Source organism: Sminthopsis crassicaudata, chromosome 4, assembly GCF_048593235.1.
Source record: "Sminthopsis crassicaudata isolate SCR6 chromosome 4, ASM4859323v1, whole genome shotgun sequence".
In the NCBI taxonomy this organism is placed as follows: Eukaryota; Metazoa; Chordata; class Mammalia; order Dasyuromorphia; family Dasyuridae; genus Sminthopsis; species Sminthopsis crassicaudata.
Window position 1 is genome coordinate 315,932,638 of NC_133620.1, and position 23,586 is coordinate 315,956,223.

The following is a 23,586-nucleotide window of genomic DNA, read 5'->3' on the forward strand; positions in this document are numbered from 1 at the left end:
GAATGTGGATTTTTGTTCACAGTCACATCACTAGTGAGTGACAAGGGAATTTGAATTGAGGTCTCTAATGATGACTCCCAGTTTAGAATTCATTTTAAGCTAAAAAGTAACTTGACATAGTAGAGAGAAAGACAGCCTAAGAGTGAGGAAGAGCAATATACAAGCCTTGTCTCTGACACCAATGGACAATATGATTGTGGGAAAGTCCCTTACCTTTTCCAAGTTCTAGAAAACTTAGAATACTATAACTCTCATAGCAGGTATAAATCAGCATTCCTAAACAGAACTTCCTTATTGAAAGTATCCTGTATGAATGGAACCACAGGTCCCATTTCTCCCTATGACTCTCATTAAAAAAAAATAATAATAACCTAGGGACTAACATACTTCTAGTTTTTCCTGCTGTTGGTCAGTGTAACTCAAAGAGAAGGCAGAATGATATGGTTTATCATCTCTGAGTATAAAATAATAAAACAGAGCACTATCTCTTCTCGATCATCAAAAAGACATTTATCCCAAAACTCTAGAAATCTCAGAGTCCTGATCAACCTCTCTTACAATAAGTACTTTTAATACAGGCAATTTTTACTTCTGTAAATCATCACCACCATTGAGGATCCCATGTCCCCACAATGATGGATTCTGATTTAATAGCTTTTAAAAACAAGTAGACAAGAGAAATGAATGATGAATATGTCTAGGAAACAGAGTCCTTCCTCAATGATTTATGGGGAAAGAGTCCATTGTTGCTCGCTGATACATCCTGGGGTAAGGGGGTCAAGTTAGAAAGACAGGTTTTCTTTTAAGAAATGGAAAGGAACATAATGAGATTGAGGAGCATAAGCACTAACCTACACCACTAGGACAAACTTACATGACAAGCTTGTGTGAAAGCCTCCCACAGCTCCCATCACATGACCAACCATCCCCAAAATAGACATAGAAACATATTTTCTTAGGAAGATAAAAAGGCACTCTTGCTATGCCCCATGAAACTCACAGGCTATTCAAATATGGTTTCTGAAGAAGACTTTCTAGGGGCTCTTTGAACACATCCCATTTACACTGTAGATTCTTGATATTGCCTGCCAAGAAGCCGTATCATCCCTCAGTCCCTGTAACTTGGTTTGTTTATAAACGCTCTCCCCATGACCTTTTCGCCCATCACCACCACAAAAAGTGGAGAGGAACAACTCCATACATGCTGCCTGTAGAAAACACTACCTTTTCTCATTAGAGGCTATCAGCTGAACCACAACAAGCAATTCTGCTACTTGCTATGTGCAATTATGATATATTCTGCCAAAGGACTCAAAGGGAGAGCCTGGTTCAAACCTCTCTCTCAGTCCCCAGGGTCTTAAAGGATGGATTTATTAGAACTCCAAAAGGTCACTCCTAGGAAAGTCACCATTAAGGCAAGAGAACATATTTAAACCAGTTCAGGAGAGGAGTTCACCTTGCATCCAGTTGCCTATTGGTGAGGAAGTATACCCTCTACATGCTTACTTTTAAAACTAATTATTCTTGCTATTTAAGAGTGATATTTAAATATTCCTTCTTGCTGAAATAACTAAAGGAAATGGTGTCAGAGCTCTTTAAATTTTTGTGCCCTGAGACAAAGTTCCAACAGCTCTTTCTAGTTAGGATTCTGAATATCAGGATAGTAAGATTATTGTTTCAGGAAAATCTGGCTCCCTATTATAATGTAGTGTTGAGAATGGAGGCAGAGGTACAAATGGGATAAGCAAAAAGCTGAAAGATCAGAGTTCCAAAAATGAATGGGAATATTTATTTATTTATTTGTTTGTTTATTTATTTATTTGTTTATTTTTTATCATGGCTCCTAATGAGAATGCCTAGTTCTTCCCTGTCTAAATGATGGATGAATCTAGCCTAAGCTTCAGCTACTGGATATAATAGACAAATCTCGTTTTACAGCAGATTAATCTCTATTCATGTTTTTAATAAGCACTCAGAATTTACTATACAGTAAAATTTAAATTGAATCCATATTTAAAAGGATGGGTCTTAAAATGGGGCCTAATTTATGGGGCTTTTTCTAAGGAGGAGGAAGATAGGAAATGGGGAGGGACAGGTGGAAGAAAAATGCTCTTTCTCAGCAACAGTTTCTCAGCTGACCTCCTTTTACAGATGCATAAGCATTTGCTTCTGCCCCCTCCCTCCTCCAGTCTGCTGCTTTGCTTTAGCAGTGACTTGGGGAATGAAATCACACAAGCTTTCATGTCTAAGCAGATCTAACACTCCCACTCACTGGAACAAAAGCACCTTCAGAGCTCCCTTTTCTGATATTTCTCTATCAATGATCTTGAATTACTCTTTAAGTAATACCTTTGTCTCCCCCAGGAGAGTTTTACTGGTTTGGGGGAGAAGAAGGTATCAAGAAGGCTAGACTCGACATATAAGATACTGCTCCTTCTTTTGTAGGATCATACAGGCCATCTAGTCAAACTTTCTCAAATAAGGAAAATGAAGGCCAGAGTGGTTAAGTAAGTTGCTCAACATCACACAGGTTCTCTTACTACAAATCCATTGCTCATTCCACTGTACTATTCTGCCTCTTGGAAACTATTCTTTTCTTATCCTTCACTCCCAAATATCCAGGTCACATTCAATGTACCAAGAATTGGAAAGGACTTTCCATTTGGAATGCTAATGAATAAGCCATGAGTAAAGAAATCTTTCTATATAAAGAAAACTCAGACATTGAATTAAATTCTAATGTCTATGATAGCTCTCTGATTTTTTTTTTAACCCACTTAGATACTAGGGTTCAAATTTGTTTGCAAATTACAAATGAAGAGATTTTACAATCTTATCCCATAGTTCTTTTCTTCATTATTGGATTTAGATGCAGAATACAAAATAAACTCATTCAAATTATGATTGGATTTAGATCTCAAAGAGTGACAAGTTTTCACCTTTAAGGAAAAAAAGACAGGAACACTTATAGAACTGTGTATGAGAACCTATACCATGAAGAAAGATCAAAATTACCAATGGATATACTGAATATATATATATATATATATATATATATATATATATATATATATTTCTTTTAGAAACACTAATTGTAAAGGGCTAGAACTGAGCAATGCACTTGGATAATGAAGCACGTGAGACTAATTGCCAATTGGACGGTTCCCTATTAACTTGTTTGAAGGTTGACCCTCCCCAGCTGTTCTGTGCTGACTTGATTGGTGGGACAAAGAGGGGGAAGTGATGTGTGTGGGAGGAGGAGGAGAAACTTGGGTGGTGGAACTCACACTCTCTCGAACTCATGACCTGGCGTTGGAGGGGCCGGTAAAGATCAAGAATAAAGACGTTTAGTGATCCTGACTCCGGCTGATTTCTGGGAAGCTAGAGTTCTAGCAACTAATATTTTGTGTCATGGTAGAAAAAGAGTTGACCTCAAATCAAAAAGAAGTTGGAACCAAGTCTCAACTCTAACACATACATAATACATAATACATACATACATTTATACATACACACCCAGAAATGGCTCTGGGTAAAATCACTTAACTTCTCCCAGAAATCTTAAGTTTCAGAAAAGAAGCTGGTTTTCATTGACGGAGGCAGTTTCCTTACCAGGGAGTTCCCTATAATAAAAAAACCACATGTCCAGATCCTAAGCCTAACATTTACTCAACTTTTTGTTTTTAATGTGCTTTAAGAGTTTCAAGGTGATATGCAGAACTCAGTTTCCTTTGCAGTCTTCAAACTGATTAGTGCAGCTAGGGAAATATGCTGAGCTGCCACATCAGAGAAAGAGCCTTTTCTTTAATCCTTCTCTCAATATGACCTCTGCCCTCAGTGGAGGTACCATGATTCTCAAAGTCTCATATTACATTTTATGATTTCAGAGCATGTACTTGAGATTGACAAGGAAACCAAAAAGTACAAATAGATATTGCTGCAAGCTAGAAAGATCCAACTAATATAACAGCATTTTTACCTCCCTCGATTCAAACTTGGAATTTCTAAGGGATTGATCAACAATGATCCAGTGCCATTCTTTTTTTTTTTGGCAAATATATAAGTGCACATATACATAAAAATTGAATTAATGAATGGATAGAAAAAGAAAGAGACAGAGAGAGTGGGGGAGGGAGAGAAGAGAGAAAGAGATAGAGAGAGAGAGTAAAAGCAAGAGAGAAAATAGATAGATCATTCCAGAAATTCAAGCTTTGAGAGACACAGATACTTGGAACACAGCTAACTCAATGGTGAAATATAATCTGCAATCATAACAGAACTACCTTATCCATTCTTTTCTCTCCTTTAAGGAGGTAGCAAGGAGATTCATTAACAGGTGTGATCCAGAGATACTGTTATTATTTTTACACTATCCACAGGATATGTGCCTTAACTTGCTTCTCTGTTGATGGTGGCATTTTGGCTTTTTTGTTTATATTTTTTTGAGAGTGTGTGCTGATATATGTATATATGTTCCAGCTTGGTCCTCCATTAGCATGCACTTCTCTTTTTTATTTTTTTTAAGAAGAGTAGCTGGGATTTAAGTAAGAAGGGAAGGGGAATAGAGTGATTTCAACCCTGAGGAAGTTACACGAAGCATTTCCCACAATGCAGATTATATGATGAACCCATTACCTCAAATTGAAGCAGGCGAGAGATGCACAAGCTCCCAAGAGAGGACAGACTGCTGCTATCATTAAAGGGAGAAAAGAAGTACACCGGTATACTACACAGGAATTATTGAACCCATAAATTTGATAGAGACACTAAGGAATTTGAAGGTAACTAAGTAGCCTGTACCTGGTACCTTACCTGCACTGGAGTCACAGAATTCTCACCATTATATAACTCTAATTTTGCAGAAGAGAAAAACAGTAACAAAAACCATCACCCAAAGTGCTTTCCTGCTGCTGCTCTCATACTTCTCAGAGGACAGTGATACAATAGAGAGAAGAGTGAATTTGAAATCTGACATCCTGGATTTGAAACCAGGTAATGATGCTTAGTCCTTGCAAGGCGCTGGACAAATCCCTTCCCCATTTGGGGGCTATGTAAAAGTTATGTTAATCTGAGGAGATTGGTCTATAAAGGCTCTAAATTTTTAATCCATTATTCTTATTCACAGTCCTTCATTTATGCAGAAGACACATATTGACTCAATAGAGGGATTAGACTCAAAGCAAGTATCATCAGAATCAAAGGTGAGCTTTTAAAAGATGAATACTGGGACTAGGAATACAGTCCGTAGAATGAAAATAACAGACATGGGCTAAATCCATTGACCCCACTCTCTCAGGCTCTAAGAACACAGTCAACACCTTCCCCTAAATTTCTCTAATACCTAATTCCTCTGCAGCAGAATTAATGGATTTCAGTTCATTGGATAGCAGTTGTTTCTTGTAGGGGCACAATTGACTGATTCTTAGAAATTTGTTTATGTTACGCCTACTACTTAAAACTAAAAACATCCAGGTTTGGTCTGTAAAACAGGAGGTGCATCAGCATATCTTTTAGAGATACATAGAATAACGCTACCTTGAAGAGGACAGTCTCAAGGGGTTCAAGAAACTTACCTGGTAGTTCAGGGTGATGTGTGTTTTGCTGAAGCAATGGTGGTCCTGCTGAGATTACCTTTCTGGGGCTTTCCTGGTGCTGGGAGTGTGGGGGAAGGGAAAGTATCAACGGGAAAAGCTGTCAAGTTCTCATAGACAGATTTTCAACCTGAAAGCAAAAAAGGAAAAGAAAAACAATTCCTTTGAAGCAAAGACCTTTCTTTGAGTGTAAAACAAACAATGGTATTAATAATAAACTAAGAAGAAAGTAACAATTCAAAGTAAATTGATCATTATAACTCTAGAAGAAGGTTATTTCCCTTCACTCTGGGAGTGTGGTAGGGACTTTGGGGCAACAAAGCATTATGACTTGATTACCAACAAGCTGTAAATAGATATAACACTTTATTTCTGATAAAGCTCTGTATAGTGAACCGAGAACCCCAATGAATTCTCTCACTCAGGTCTACTCAGTTTCAGAGATAAGGTCAATTTATTCTAGTATCACTCCTGGGGAAAGAATTTTCAGAGAATAGATTAAGGAGATACTTGGTTGCTAGGATCTATGCCTGAGCCCTCCCCATTCTATCTGGCCTAAATTATTAGGGGAACTGCATAAAAAAGCAAATTCTATCAAGTACTACAGATCAGAAAGGAAACATAAAACTTAGATCTTTGTTCACAAGGGAGTGGCTAATGCTTTGTCTTTTCTTAGTAAATGTTCAAAAACAATTGATAGAAATATTTCCATAAACTTTACCATATATATGGCATATCTTTTTTAAATCAAAAATCCCAATACAGACTAAAGTTGTGTATCCCAAATCTTAACTCTCTTAACCAGAGAGACCTCTTTCAACCACTAGGAGAAATTTTGTTCTCCCTTTTTTCTTTCTCCTCCTCCTTTCTCTTCTCTCCTTCAAAGCTAAGGGTTTGATTCTAAAAAGTAGCAACACAAAGACCACTAGCCTGTCATGTATATGCCATCTTTGACTAACCCAAACTGCACTCTTGAACTGGATCTCTAAATGGCCACATATCTAATACTTCATGAGCATCCAAATGGTTTGGTATCCAAATTGTAACAATCAACTACTAAAAGATAGACAATAGATAGCAAAGGCATTTGTCAAAATGGCATAGTAAGAACAATATATACAAACCATACCTCCCACTGTTAAATCTGAGGTACACTTTCCCACAAGTACACAGGAAGAATGGGCTCAGAATATGGTAGTGAGCATGCATGTGGAATACATGTCATCACCCTGGAGACTGCATAAGCCTTAGTACTCATGTTTTATCATGTCCTTGATTGCCTCTGCTCTTCTAAAAGGAATGCTAGAGGAAGGAGCAAAAATTCCTCCCAATTCGCCCTTAATTAAAGAGAGATCAAAAGCTTCTCATCAGCTATGCTGATTGGCTTTGACCACATAACCAAGGTCTTGTTCTGGGTATCATCCCCCCCCACCTTTTCTACTTCTTTCATGTATTGTGTTTTCCCAGTTAAGAGGACAGTTAAGTGGCACAATGGATAGAGTGCCAGGCCTGCAGTCAGAAAGACTCATCTTCCTGAATTCAAATCTCAGACACTTCTATGTGATGTTGAGCAAGTTACTTAACCCTGCTTGCCTCAACTTCTCATCTGTAAAATGGCAAACCATTCTAGTGTCTTTGCCAAGAAAACCCCAAATGGGGTCACAAAGACTTAGACAAGACTGAACAATAACAATAAACTTCCCCTATTAGATTATAAGATTCTTGAGAGTAGAGACTGTCTTTTTCTTATTTTTATCCCCAAGTGCCCAGTACCGGCACATAGTGAATGCTTTAAAAATATTTATTGTATTACATACACACACACACACACACACACACACACACACGCACACACACACATACACACATATATTGTTCATTGCATAACACATGAGGCAAAGGAACCTCACAACTTCTGCCACTGCAGAACCTGGAAATATTTTCTCTCCCATAAAGACCACAGGCTGGATTCCCAGCATCTGTTCCTCTCCATAGCCTGACTCTTGTTTGCCAAGATTTGCTCCTGAAAATTCCTTTCTCCCTCAAGTGACTCTTTCTGTGTCCTTGTCTGTCTTTAGTATATCTCTGTTACCCCTTGGAAAAAATAGTTCCTACCAGCCCAGTAGCTTGCCCTTCAAATCTACATGACTGATGTGAGGATAGAGAGGAGAAATTCCCAATCTTCCTTTCCTGCAGGGGACTCCTCCACAGAAACTCTTTTCTACCTCTCCTACCCTCTCCTCTACATTCTTTCCCCCTCCTCCCCCTTACTTTATGGGTTTCCCCCGTTCCCTTTTAAATTCCCCCCCTCTCCATTTGCAAGGTTATTCTCCACAGGCAGCAGTGGCTTAAAATCTCTCCCACTCTCAAATGCAAACTAATCAAAGAGCCTAGACTGCCTTCAAACCTCAGGATTTAGCTATTTAAAGCCCTCAGAAGGGTGACGAATTAGTTTTCTCAGCCAATCATACTTGTTGCCTTCTTGACTCAATCAGCAAGGCATTTGGTACCTGATAAAGGGATCAAGGCGTAGCTAGCTCATTAATACCTTCTGATTATATTCTGGACATTCTTCTGTCATCTACATTTGAAACTCCCTTAACTTTTCATTAGTTGCTCTTGGCAACAGTAAGAACTTATCACTGGAAATCTAGAGTAATGTGGGGAGTAGGGTTGGGGGTGGGGCAGGAAGGAAGACTAAGCTAGGAGAGCGTAGGATTTAGAGCATATAAGATATTTTTTATCTGATACTGGCCATATGGAAACTTGGCCAGCTTGCTTCTGGTAATGCATATTGGAAGGAACTTTTTCCCAGTTCATAGCATGTTTCCTGTCAGCTTACTGTTTGGTAGTGAATCCTTTTAACTGGCTGATGTGCCACCACTGAGTATGCATAAAAGGTAAGAAGAGACAAAAGCTTTTACTCTCTCTTCTAGCAATTTTGCATGAGGGATGAATAACAATGTAACATTAATATTAAACCAAAAAAAAAAAAAAACCATGAAAACCATTCAATCTTGGCCCCTGAATTCTCCCTTCCTCCACCTCCAACAGTTTGGTCTAACTGTAGTATAGCAATGGGTGCTACAAATGAGGTCTGAATGAATTTACATCAGTTCTGGGATCATTACAGGATTTTAAGAGTACATGATGTATAAAAGTTCTAAGAATCCATTTTAGTCCTAAAATGACATTCCACCCCATTTTCTCTCAAGTCCTTAGTTTAGTTCTCAAAAACTCCTTTCAATGATTTGAAGGAAGATGGGGACGTTGTATTTGTACACATTTTGGGAGGTAGGGATGCATTTCCTTAGAGTTTCTGCCTAAATTTCCCCAATCCAAATCCTAATTTATATGACTGATCCACCTAAACAGCAGGGTGAAGGGAGAATGGTTTATGCATCTTTATCCCAAGAGGATAAGATAATATTGCCCTAAATAATGGGCAATATTGAAATAAAAAAGTAGTTCTATGTCTCAGGAAGTGCATGGGGATGGGAGGTAAGTACACAAAGTTATAGGTGAACAACTCAAAAATGAAAGACATAGGAAGATTCCACATACTGCAATTGCAGACAAAGAAAAAAATCCAGCAGAGTTTACCTAAACCAATCATTACAGAGATAGAGCCTATGGCTGAAAGATTTAGTACAGCTTGTCCCTTTTGTGAGTTATTAAATGTGTCTTAATTAAACTACAGGCCAGGAAGGAGCTCTATAGTTCTCCCACCCCCATTTTATGTAAACATATAGAGGTATAAAACCAGATTACACAGATCTCAGCCCATATTCCTCTGGGAAAGCTACGTGAGCAAAAAACATCAACCTCACTTCCATAACCCCACAGAGAGACAGAGCCACAGGTACATATGCACTGTCCTTAACACCCCCACACACACACACACACCTCTCCCCAATTCATGTATTCAATACGAACAAAACCCACAAAATAGCCTGTACTTAATTACTCCTTCTAGCTTTAGTGAATGGGAAGGGAAGGGAATGGAAACAAGGGAGAGGCAAGATTATATTAGAGCTGGCAGAGCATCTCTCTCCTGAATAGCACCCAGACACCAAACATCAAAAAACCAGGAGCATTTCCTCATCTCCCCACATCATCAGGGACTCTCTTTGGCTTGAAGTTCAGTGTCCTTGCCTCTGTAGCTAGTTTCAGTGCTTCGTTGGGGGGGGGGGGGGGAGGAAGCTGGCTTACACCCCACTGCAAATCACCAGAGCCAGCAACCCCAAAAGGCCTCAAACTAAAGGTAGAGAATGAGGTAGGTGGAGGTCAGCAGTGGGACACAGGTACAGGAGCTCTTTTCCAGAACTGACCATACTCGGAGTGGACCCATCTATCAGGTTTGGTGAGGAGGAGCTGTGTTCCCGGACCCAAAAGATCAAATGATACCATTTGTTTTGCTTTTCACCATCCGTGCTGAATCGGTGATAATTTAACAGCATGTCCCCAACTGTAATGGAACTTTTCTCTTACTCCACAGTAGGAAATGTCATCCATCTTCAGCAGAACAACACAAAGCTACCTCTTGACCTACACTGTGCAGCATCCCTGGAGTCGCTTTGCTCCTCATTCCTACTCCTTTTCCTGATAAAGCAGCAGATTGAACTAAGACAGGATCAGCATCCTGGGAGGCTCCAGACCTTGAAGGATAAGGAGAAAAGATACATCCATCTCTCTAGTCCCCTCCCCAGGACAAAAGGCCCCAAAGAGTCCATCAGTAAAGCCCTCTCTCAAGGACCCCCAAGGCAAACTCTGAAGAAAGGGAATAATAATACATCATACAACAAAGTACACACCAAAGTCTGTAGTGGCACAGTTAATGAACTTCCGAACTATACCCCCTTCTGTAAAAGTTCTATTTTGCCGACCCCAAAATTGGGAAAGCCAGAAGTATCTAGGAGGCCTACCTTGAAGATATTAAAAAGGGGTACAGATCATGCACCCAGTGAGGTTATTTTGGATCAATTATTTTATGTTTGTAGCAGTTGTTTTTGTAGTGGCAAGGAACTGGGAATTGAGTGAATATCCATCACCTGGAGAATGGCTAAATAAGTTATGGTATATCAATGTTATGGAATATTATTGTTCTATAAGAAATAATGAGCAGGATAATTTCAGAAAGGCCTGGAGAGACTTAACATGAACTGATGTTTAGTGAAGTGAACAGAACCAAGAAAACACTGTACATAGCAACAAGAAGATGATATGATGATCAATTATGATGGACATGTCTCTTTTCAACAGCAAGATGATTCAGGGTGGTTCCAATAGTCTTGTGATGAAGAGAGCCATCTGCACCCAGAGAGATAACTATGGAGACTGAGTATGGATCACAATATAGTATTTTAATTATTTTTGGCTGTTATTTGCTTACATTTTGTCTTTCTTTTTCTAATTTTTTTTCCTTTTTTAATCTGATTTTGTTTGTAGCATGATAATTGTGATATATACAGAAAAGTGCATATGTTTAACATATATTGGATCTAGGAAAGGGATGTCTAGGAAAGGGATGAAAGAAGGAAGGGAGAAAAATCTGTGAACACAAAGTTTTGCAAGGATGAATGTTAAAAACTATGCATATGTTTTGAAAATAAAAAGCTTCAAAAATAATATACCAGTCCTTAAAGTATATATGCTCCTTATTTCAATTTGTGGAACTTTGGAAAGGTTTTTTTCCAGCCATGAGTGACTGAGAGGCAGTGTTGTATGGTAACTGGTAGGAGAGATATTGAACCTAGGACTGAGTTTGCATACAACAGAACTGATAAATTCCTCCCTTAGTCTCTTTGTGCCCTTCCATTCCAAGCCGATTTTAAGTGAAGCATAACTGTGAGCCTTTGTGTAGGGAAAGGAACAGTAGCCAAATCTTCCATAATTATATCTCTACTTGGCTACTCTATCCTGGAATACACAGTGCCTGTTTTTATTGAGTTTCTTTTTCTCTGATTTGAGGTCAATAACTATCTGGGGACAGAATGAACCAGGTTACAACTTTCCAAGCTTTAAAGGAGGCTATCACTGTCCTGCTAAGCAAATGGTCTCTGGAGCAGAGACTGCCAGCATGTAGCAATAGCTGCACATCAGGTGAGTGACCTGCTTGACCCATTCCAGATGAACAAAGGACTAGTCTACTTCTACCCAAAAGTGAACTTGGTGAGGACTCTAGAAGAGAAACACGGCCTTCCCAGAACCAGGAAGAACCCCTCAAACACAATCACTATATGAGTTCTCAATACTTTCATGGTTAAAGTTTGAACCTACTTTCCCCAGGGGACTTGTTCCCCTCCTCTCCACCCCAGAAATGGTTTGTTCTTCTGTCCTGGCATTATCTTATCAGTAAATATTCCTTGATAAAAGCTAATTGATAACAACTAATTGATTGATATGGGGGATATTAATTGTTTGATTGATATTGAAGAGAATACCTGATAAGACTATAGAGAAACTCTCAAACTTCTCAGTGTTACCTTTAGAACCCTGAGGAAAGAAATAGCTGGGCCCTAGTCTGCTAATGTGAGTGAAAGCTGGTAGGTGAAAATAGAGTTAAATATTTCTTTATTTATTAATTATATAAGACAAGACTATAGTGAAGTGAGATCACACTCAGATGAAATGAGGGGCTACTAGACTACAGATAAGGACCCCTTAGATTGATTTTTAAAACTACATATTATCTGCTTTCTTATATTTTAATTAGTTTTGATAACTATTTTCCCAATTATATTTTAATCTGGTCCAGCTACATTCAGAAGTGTTGTGGATAGCATGTGACTTACATATTGAAGACTTCTGGTATAGTTGGCCAATGGCCTCAGAGCAAGAAAGAAATGTGTCTTCTGGGTGAGGCACTTAATATCTCAGCATTCCAAGCAACTCCATAAAATTACATAAGTGTCAGAGAAGATGTGAACCCACATTGGTAGACTATGTGCTTCATCAGGAGCTTTTTATATCATGAAATCATAGGCCTGAACAACCAAAAACAATTACATATCTATATTATATACTAATAATTATGTGCAGTAAAACAAAAATTTTAAAAGGATGAGATGAAGATTAAATAATATTTGATCTTAAATAAAAGAGAGAACTACTGCATTCAGAAGACTGACATAATCAGACCTCCATTTTTTGAAAACTACTTTGAGTTGCAGCCAAAAGCTGCAACAGGAGAAAAGAGTCAGGCCAGCCGGAATATCAGCAGCAAACCATCTGGGGTCTTGCAAGGAGACCTCCTATAAACAGAATTAACAACATTAGGTTGAAGCTCATCAAGGCCATGGCAAATGAGATAATATTTGTAAAGCATTTATCATAGTGCCTGGCACATAGTAGGCATTTTATAAATGCTTATTCCCTTCACTTTCCCTTTCCTGTTGCAAGTTTGTTATTCCCCAAAAAATATGGACAAGGCTAAAACTTAAGCTGAGTTTGCCATGAAGTTGTGTCAAATTGGAGAGTTTTGTAGAGGGCAGGGTTTAGTCTTAGCCATCACATGAAGGATCACACGGGGACATTTAACCATCCAAAAAGCGTGGGTGGGAGCATATTCTGCCACTTCTCCACTCCTCAAGTCTTCTTCTTTTTTTTTTTTTTTTTTTTTTTTTTTTTGGGGGGGGGGGTGGAGGGAAAGGAAAGTTGCAGAGTGTATATCTAATAAGCTGACAATCTAAAATGAATTAAGCGTGGAGACGAAAGATCAGAAAAAGCCCTAAAGACTTGTTCAAGAAACTTGTAGAGATAAGTGGCCAGAGCCATAATATACTTCTAGATGAATAAGTAGACTAAATGTGCCCTTAACTGACCACAATGTAAAGAATTATAATCAATAAAAGACCTTTAAAGAAAGAATTTTAAATGAAGACAAAAAATTTAATCCTAGAGAATTCGTAGGTCAAAAAAAGAAATCACAGAAACAAAAGAAAATGCCACACAATGAAATGATAATAATGAGATAGTGTACCCAAACTTTTGGAATGCAGCCAAAGAAGTCTTGAGAGGAAAATTTATAACTGAATATTTTTATCAACAAAAGAGAGAAAAAAAAAAACAACCAAATCGGAACTAGGCATGGAATGAAAAAAAAAAAAAAAAAAAAAACCTTAAATGAATACAAAATAGAAATTCTAAAAATTATAGAAGAATTTTTTAAAATTTAATACATAAAAATCCTTATTGTATGAATAAACAAAACTAGGAACTGCTTAAAATGAAATAAATTAAATTATTGGCAAATCTAATTTTCAAAAAATAGAAAAAATCAAACTGCCAATATAAAAAAATAAAATGGAAGCATTAACAATAAATGAAGAGGAAATTAAAAAAAAATCCTTATATGCCTACAAAACTGAAATTATCAGTGCAATGAATTTTAAAAATATAAAATACTTATATTAACCAGATATAAAATAAATAATTTAAGTAATTCAACCTCAGAAAGAGAAACTGAATAGACCAAAAAGAAACTCCCACAGGAGAAAAAAAATGAGATATATTTACAAATGAATTCTATAAAATAGTCAAAGAACACTTAATTCTAATTTTAATCAAACTTTTCAAAAATAGGAAGAAGGGACTTACCAAATTCCATCTATAATTAAAATATGTTTTTCATATCTAAATCAGGAAGAAAAAAAGTGGTAAAAGAAAACTACTGTCCAATATTCCTGATGAATATCAATGCAAAATATTGGATAAGATACGATGAAAGAAATTATTACTACATATTAGAGAATATACCTTTTGACTGATGCTGTTGATGCTACTACTAGCAGGTGGAATTTATACAGCACTTTAACATTTGCAAAGCCCTTACATTTTTGTTTCATTTGCTCTTCATAAAAGATTAAATGATTTGCCCAAGTTCACATAGTTTGTAAATATTTAAAGCAGGATTCAAAATCAGGATTCCTGACTCCAAACTCCACAATTTGTACCATTTTAAGAATATAATTTTGTTTCACTACTAGGAAAATTCTAACCAAAATAGACAAAACCATTAAAAATTAAATTACCTTATTAATTTATGTAACAGAATTTTTGTTTCAGGAAACAATACAAATTTCCACTAAAAACCATAAACAAGAATAGGATTTAATGCACCTTTTATTGTCATGATAAGTAACATCTAAAACCAAAAGTTATTTAGTATTGTAATAGTATCTAAAATCATTTTCTATAATGGAGAAAGGCTAGAAAACTTTCCTGTTAAGATCGGTAACAAAGCAAAATGTCCATTATTAGCACTATTATTTGATCTAGTTCTAGAAATGTTAACAAAACTTATAACAAGTAAAAGAATTCTGGGTGTGAACATAGGCAAAGACTTTTTCCATATGAAATAATGATCTACTTAGCAAATACCAGAAATTCAACTAAAAAATAATAGTAATAATAACTTCAGTAAAGTAACAAGATATGAAATATATTTGGATTAATCATTAGCCTTTCAATCTATCATCAATAAAACCAGTCAAGGAAAGAGAGAAAGTTGAATTCCAGTCAAAATAACTATTTTACATATATATATATATATATATATATATATATATATATATATATATATATACACATATATATGGGATATACACAAGAATTATATAATTATATATAAAAATACTTTTTACATAAATAATCACAGACATAAATTATTAGAGAAATTAATTGCTCAAGTTTGGGTTATTCCAATGTAATAAAAATAACAATACTCATTAAATTAATTTATTCATTCAGAACCACATGAAATATACTATCAAAGAGTTAATTTATAAACCTAGGAAAGTAGTTTGTAAAAAACACATTTAATGATAAAAATGAAGAATCTCAAGGGAAAAAATGGAAAATATAGAAAATAAATTATTCTAGTAATATCCTATATAGTATACTATAAACAGCAATCTTCAAAACTATTTGGTACTGGTTTAAAAAACAGGGAAGTTGATCATTAGAGGAAATTAGGTAAACATAATCCAGGAACAAGTGAACATAGTAGCATAGTGTATGATAAACCTAAAAACTCAACAAGTATTCAATATTCAACAAAGCTTGATAGGAAAATTGCAAAGCAGTCTGGTAGAAATTAGATTTAGACTAACAACACACACTACATTCTGCATTAAATTCCAAATGAGTACATGTCTCACATATTAAAAAAACAACATATCTTAAAATTAGAGGAGCAGGTAAGAGGGTACCATTCACAAAGGAAACAAAGAAGGGAAAAAGCAGTTATTGAAACACCCACTATGTGCCAGACACTATGTTAATCACTTAAAAATATTATTTCATTTGATTTAGCCTATCCTAGTTGATCTATCCTTATCTATGGACCAGATATGTCATAAAGGCTATCATAAAGGATAAAATAAACAGATTACATAAAATTGGAATGTTTTTATACATACCCACACATACGTGAAGTTAAGGTTGGAAAGGAAACACATAAGTAGGGAAGAAATCTTTGGAGAAAGTTTTTCTAACAAAGGTCTGACATCTAATAGAGACAGGGAAATTATTCAAATACATAAGAATATGAGCCACTGCCCAATTGACAAATAGTCAAAAAGAATGAACCCTTAATTCTCAAATGAAGGGGAAAAAAAGGTATCAACAATTATATGAAAAAATATTGTAAACCATTAATAATAAGAGAAATGCAAATTAAACCAACTTTAAGGTTCTTCTCAAACTTCTGCGAATGGCAAATATGGTACTAAAAGAAAATAAAAACTGTCAGAGGAGTTGTGCTGGCACCATTCTGGAACAATTGGGAATTATATCCCTAAACTCACTGAATTGTGCCCACCTTTTGAGCCAGTGAGAATACTACTAGGCTTGTATCCTATAGGCCAAAAGAGAAAACATAGATACAAAATAATTCATCAAATACTTTTTGTTGTAAGAAAGAACTAAAAACCAATGAGCTAACCATCAATTGTGGAATGACTAGGGGGAGGGAGGATCACTAAATAGTTATATAATGGAATATTGGGATGTAAGAAAGATTGAAGCATGGATCCACTTGGAAAGACTTATCACAATTGACAGAATAAATTAAACAAAACCAGGAAAACAATTGATGCAGTGACTGAAATACTATCAAGAAAAACAACTTTAAAGACCTTGAGAACTCTGATCAAGGTAATGGTCAATATAACTCCAATAATAAAATTTGTTTACCATTACTTGACAGAAAGGTGATGGAGTAGAAATACAGAATTAAATATATTTTCTTAGACATGACCAATGTGTGGTTTATTATCTTATTTAAAAGAAAATTTTTAACAATATTTTTTGGAACTGGGTGAAAGAAGAATAAAAATATTGCAAATAAAAAAGAAAGAAACATCTAATGAACCATTTTAAAAATACATACAAGAGATACAGATAAGAGAAATGGTTTTGGAAGTAAGTTTTGCATACATTTATTATATATTTTAAAATAAGTTATATATAATTAATATAACATCTCTTTATTTGTTCTTCCCTATATATGAAAATGTTCAAAGTTATTGGTGTTTGACAAGTTTGACAAGTTCATAATGATAAAGAAACAAAATTTAAAACAAGAATGTACCAAGATCTGAAGATGGAAGGGAATTGGATGGTAGATGGTGAGAAAAAGAAAAAAATCAGACTATAAGGGAAATTGGGAAAAATTAATCATGAAAATAGGCAATAACCTATGGAACAAACCAGAAAAATAAACAGGTAAATCGAAATGTTACTGAAATCTTAGGTTCCATTAATAAAAGCACTGTGTTCAAAATTGGGGAAGCAAAAATCCTGCTGTACTTAAAATTACTGTATGCAAAGTAGCTTGAAAAATTTAAAGTTCTTTATAAAGGTTTAGCGGTTATAGTAGTAAAAGCAGCAGTAATATTACTTCGCTCTAGTGAGACAACATATGGAATATTGTACACACGATTCTGGATGTTGTATCTTAGGAATGATATTGACAAGCTGTGACACATCCAGAGAGAAGCCACCAAAATGATGAGCAGGCTTGAAAATATGTCATAAGACAGTTGGATTTAAGAAGCTGAGAATGATTTACCTGAAAAAGATAATGCTTGGGAATGGTGGTGACATAATAGTTTCAAATATTAGAAAAGCTAACACATAGAAGAGTTAAATTCTGCTTAGGTTTGGGAGACAGAATTAGGACCATCTAGTAGAAGAAAGACGTGAATTTCCTGAAGCAGCTAAGTGGAACAGTAAATAGAGTACCAAGTCAGGAGGATCTAAATTCAAATTCTGCCTTAGACACTTATTAGCTGCATGAGCCTTGGCAAGTCACTTAACCCCAATTATATTTCTTTTAAATTCTTTTTATTAATAGTATTCTATTTTTCCAAATACACACAAAGATTGTTTTCTACACTTATCTTTGCAAAACCTTGTGTTCCAAATTTTTCTTCCTCTCTCCCTCTCTCTGCTTCCCCTACACAGCAAGCAATCTTAAACATGTATAATTCTTCTAAACATATTCATCAAATTGGGCAAGTAAAATTAGACCAAAAGGGGAAAAACATGCAAGAAAAAAATCAAGCAAATAAACAACAACTACAAAAAGGAGAAAATATTATGCTTTGATCCATATTCAGTCCCCCTACTCCTCTTTCTGGATGAAGTGACTCTCCATCAAAAGTCTACTGGAATTGGTCTGATTCACCTCATTTTTTAAAAGATCCAAGTCCATCACAATTTATTTTACTTAATTCACTTAGTATCAGTTCATGTAAGTCTTTCTAGGCTTTTCTGAAATCAGTCTGTTCATTATTTCTGATAAAACAATAAAATTCCATTACATTCATATACTATAACTTATTCATCCATTCTCCAAGTGATCATCCACTTCCTTGCCACCAAAAAAGGGCTCCTACAAACATATTGCACATATTGATGCTTTTCTCTCTTTTATGATATCTTTGGGATACAGACTTACATGGCTGGATCAAAGAGTATGAACAATTGTATAGCACTTTGGTACAGCAAAGGTTCTTAACTTTTTTTCTATGTCATAAACCACACTGGCAGTCTGGCAAACCCTATGAAACATTTTTCAGGATGATATTTTAAATAAATAAATAAATAAACTGCAAATGAAATAAGTGATATGGAAATGTAGCTATCAAATAATAAAAAATGAAAGTTTATGGAACCCAGGTCAATAATTTTGGCCTAAGGTCCCTTTTATGTTGTCAAATTCTATACTGGTAGATGACCTTAAAAACAAGTTTGTAGTATTTGTTCTAGTGTCAAGGATCATTTCCCTAATATTTCAATTCAGAAAGAAAATGAGCAAGCAGGGAACAGATCACATTAGTCTACCAAAGCATCCAGGTCTCTTAACATTCTTTCACAGGAAAATGGGGCAGAAAGCCAGAACTTTCCATTCTCCATTTACCAATACCCTAAAGATAGAGCTAGCACACTCCTGGATTACAGGAATCAAGAAGGGGGAGGAAAGTACCTTCTTAATAATTAACAAGGAAGTAAAAGGATTCTCCCCACAACTGACTCACTAAAGAGTATTTTAAATGGCAAAACCTAGAAAAACATAAAAGAATTGAGCATCTGATTGTATTTCTATTATTTTCCCACTACATGACTTTGAGTTTTCCCCTCTCTGCACCTCAGTTTTCCTGAGTGTCCTATGAAATCATCTTAGCTCGCAAGGCTTTCAAGGAGCCAATGAAATCTAGTTCTGTATGAGTCAGTGAACTGGCTATATAGGTGAGTACAATGCAAATTATTTGAAGAGCTTTCTTGTAATCTTTTTGAAGGATACAAGGTAACCCCGAAAAGAACCCTATGTCATTTAGAAAGAAAATTTCTAGAAAATGGAAATCTTCCTGAATTTACTAGACTACCTTATGATAAATTCCTTATCTTTTCTAATGTATTATTCATACTTTAGAATCCTGTCTCTGTCATGTTCATGTTCTTTCATTACATATAGCTCCCCAAACCATAGAGTTCTATTGTACTTTGGAGAAACTGAAATTTAGAACAAGGGATTTCATTTTCATTTTTTAAGAAAATAATTCCATTTTCATTTTTCTTCCTTTTTTCATGAGAAGGTTGGGGTTGAGTGACTTGCCTAGGCTCACCCAGCTAGTGTCAAATGTCTGAGTTCAGATTTGAACTCATATCTTCCTGTCCAGAGCTGATGCTCTATATACTACACCACCTAGCTGCTTCCTCACTTTTTCGTAAAAATAATCCCACTCTGTCTAATTATGTTGACTTATTAGGATCTTTGTCCTTCATTGATATACACAGTTTGATTGGCTATCTGGTAAAGATGGACCTTTCACCGTTTCTTTTCCCAAATCCCCCTTTTACTTCTCTCTCTCTCTCTCTCTCTCTCTCTCTCTCTCTCTCTCTCTCTCTCTCTCTCTCTCTCTCTCTATCTCTATCTCTCTCTCTCTCTCTCTTTCCTCTCTTCTCTCTCTTTTTCTCTCTTCTCTCTCTCTCTCTCTCTCTCTCTCTCTCTCTTTTTCTCTCTTCTCTCTCTCAATAACTTGGTTTGTGTGCCACTTATTAGAATGTATCCCAGAAGCATAGCAAGATTCCACTCCAATTAGAAACACTTGATCTTTGGGGGATGATTTGGACTGAGACTAGATGATTTCTAGAGGACCCCTTCCTGATCCATGTTTTAGTATTATTCCAAAGTACAGTGAGTTTCAAAGTCTCGGGAGTGCGATGTTCTGCCACAATTTTAGAAGGACATTGGTTTGTTTTGTTTTGTTTTGTTTTATTTTTTAAATTAATTTTATAATTATACATTTTTGACTATATATGCATGAGTAATTTTTTATAACATTATCCCTTGTATTCATTTTTCCAGATTTTCCCCTCCCTCCCTCTACTCCCTCCCCTAGATGACAGGCAATCTCATACATTTTACATGTGTTACAATATAACCTAGATATAATATATGTGTCTAAATCCAATTTTCTTGTTGCACGTTAAGTATTGGCTTCCGAAGGTATAAATAACCTGGGTAGATAGACAGTAGTGCTAATATTTTACATTCAATTCCCAGTGTTCCTTCTCTGGGTGTAGTTATTTCTATCCATCATTGATCAAGTGGAAGTGAGTTGGATCTTCTTTATGTTGAAGATATCCACTTCCATCAGAATACATCTTCATACAGTATTGCTGTTGAAGTGTACAGCGATCTTCTGGTTCTGCTCATTTCACTCAGCATCAGTTCATGCAAGTCTCTCCAAGCCTTTAAGAAGGACATTGTTAAGGTGGAGGAAAGTGAACAGAATGTTCAATGGCCTTGAATTCATATCATGTCATGATTTATTGAAAGAATTGGGGATTTTTTGATATGAAAAAAAGATTGGGACTGGGCAGTGGGAGGAATATAATAACTATCATCAAGGGCTACCCTTCCAACTCTCAAAGACTCTGAGTTTGTGATCTTCCCATGATTTCTCATTCTGGCATAGTAGTGAACCTGAGTTATCTAAGGCTTGGGCATGTGAAGTGAAAATTTTGGGTCTTACACCTCACCTCCCCTTCATAGAAGCATAGAGCTTCTTTCCAAGCACAGTTCAGGTGCTCATCAACAGGATTGTTGATGATCCTGATGCTCCAAGATTTTTAGACTTCTCTTCTTGAAGTTACTTTGTATATACTTTGTATATACATATCTGAGCCATATTTGTATTCTTAAGCTCTTTAAGAACAGGCATGCTTTCATTTTTCATCTTGTGCCACTAGTACCTAGTGTATAAGATTTGACCACAAGCTTAATTGCAGACTGTTTGCTCACTATCTTGAGAATCAATTGAGCTAAATAAAAAGAGGTCTTCGGGAGAGCACCTTTTTTTAAAAAAAAGTTTTTTTTAAAATGCATTTTATTTTCAATTTCAAGAACCAAACTAGCATTTCCATAACACAATAGAATAAAAACAACTGCACATGAAATTGCAAATCTATCATGTACAACTTGCTATTCCTTCCAAATATGCAACAAAGTTATAAATAGGTACTTTCCTCCTTTTTTTCTCTCCCTTACTCCATGACTACTATTAGATACAAATAGGCAAGTAAATATATATAAAATATACATAACATATCTGTTGTATATATGTATTTATATATGTACATGTAAAAGTATAAATTGGGGAATCTTACTTTTATCGGAGTTAAAGAGGAAACAACGTATATTTTTGGAAAGTATAAAGTCTTTTAAACATGAAGACAGTGACATCTTTTTTTGGCCCCTTTATTAAGTAGTACAAGGAGCTTTGAATGGACTGAGGTTGAAGAAATTATTGATCCTTGAAGTTTGAAGTCAGAAGAGCAAGTTCCTCACCATCATCATAATCTATACATTTTTGAAATTGAGATTAGCCCAAATATGTCAGGAAGCAAAGCTTTATATATTATCTTTCCCTGACCCCATGAAAACTGATGTTCTTACTAATAAATAGATGTAAGAGTGGTAGAGCTGCTTGAATCTGGAGTCTTGTTCTTCTCTGCCCTTTGGTCAATATTTTTTTACCAAGAATCTTTTAAAATTGAATCTTATAACAAACAAAAAAACATTTTTGCTACTTGCTTTAACTCCTCCTCCCCAAAACACATACACACAGAGAGAATTGAGTTGTTTGTTTTTCAGCTACATAAGGCTTTAGGGTTATAGATTCAGAGTTGAAAGGATTCTTTTCTCGTTTATTGTTCTCTTTTTATAGATGAGGGAAAAAACCTAGCAAGGTTAAGTGACTTGCTCAAGATAACAGAGGTAGTAGGTAGATGAGTCAGTATTCAAACAAAATCTCTTGATGCCAAACCCAGCACTCTGTCTACTCTACCACATTGTTTTGTTGTCTTCCAGTCCCATTCTTGTGTCCTCCATGACTCAAATTCAATCCTCAGCCTGTAGAGATGTAACTCGGGCCAGGTTATCTCCGACCTTTCATAAAGGTGCCACTTTCCCTAACCTTATGGAAAATTGCTTCTCAAATTATACCCCTCCAACCACACACATTTTAAACACACCCGTGGAGGACACATGAATTACATAAGCACCATCCCTCTCCTGTTGGATGCATTGAATAATGTAACATTTCAACAATACCGAAAGGTACACTGTATTATTAAAACACACTGGTATTAAAAAGGGAGAGAAAGGGAAGCTCAGCTATAGTAAAATTGTCACAGACTCCCACTAGATGCCAGAATAATAAAGCCTGAATTATTTTCGCCTGAGACAGGATTCACAAGGGTTGGAAGAAGTCAAAAATGGAAGAGGTTATCCAAGTAGGTATTTTTTAAAGAGGTAAGTTTGCATTATTCAGAATATATTTTTTAAATTATTAAATAAAACAGAGCTGGTTACTTCTATTACTTTAAGAAGAAACATGTTTAGCTTTTGTAGGCAGAAAAGACCTGCTTTAACCTCAGATTGGATTTCTAATTTCTTGGGTTTCTGAAGGGAGGGGAGGAGATAAGAAAATAAATGTGGAAGAAAATTGAAAGTTATGGCAGGGAGAACTGTATGTAAGTTATCAATGAGAAAGAGAGAGAGAGAGAGAGAGAGAGAGAGAGAGAGAGAGAGAGAGAGAGAGAGAGAGAGAGAGAGAGAGATATTTTTATTTCTTCTCTCCTTTATTTTTCCCTTAAGATCTTCTAGCAGGGCTGCTGGGACCTAGTAGACATCTTTCCCTTGAGTTCCATCTAGGTTGCCAGTTTGTCCAGTTCTTTCCTCTCCCAAGGAAATGGGACAGTGAACATTCAGGGATTCAGAGGCCAGGGCTCTGGCCTAAGTTGCTCCCAGAAAGAATAATTGAAAAGAAAATAACAATTCTACTTAAACACTAGTAGAGATCAAATCATTATCAAACCTTCAGCAAAGCTTCCAGAGCACACCATCTGCATCTCTTTTTTGCTTTCATTCCTCCCTTCCCAGTAGGATACATACAGATATTTATATCTATATCTATATCTA

At 35.9% G+C, this 23,586-nt stretch overlaps 1 protein-coding gene across 18 annotated transcripts in view; it reads right to left on the bottom strand.

The window, feature by feature from the left end:
• The window catches only part of RBFOX3 (RNA binding fox-1 homolog 3), a 918,966-nt gene that overhangs the window by 683,670 nt on the left and 211,710 nt on the right, over window positions 1-23,586 (bottom strand). For all 18 annotated transcript variants that reach the window (XM_074260306.1, XM_074260305.1, XM_074260318.1 and 15 more), the window contains exon 2: window positions 5,574-5,721. The gene's annotated coding sequence lies outside the window, so the exon portion shown is untranslated. The remainder of the gene's footprint in view (window positions 1-5,573; window positions 5,722-23,586) is intronic.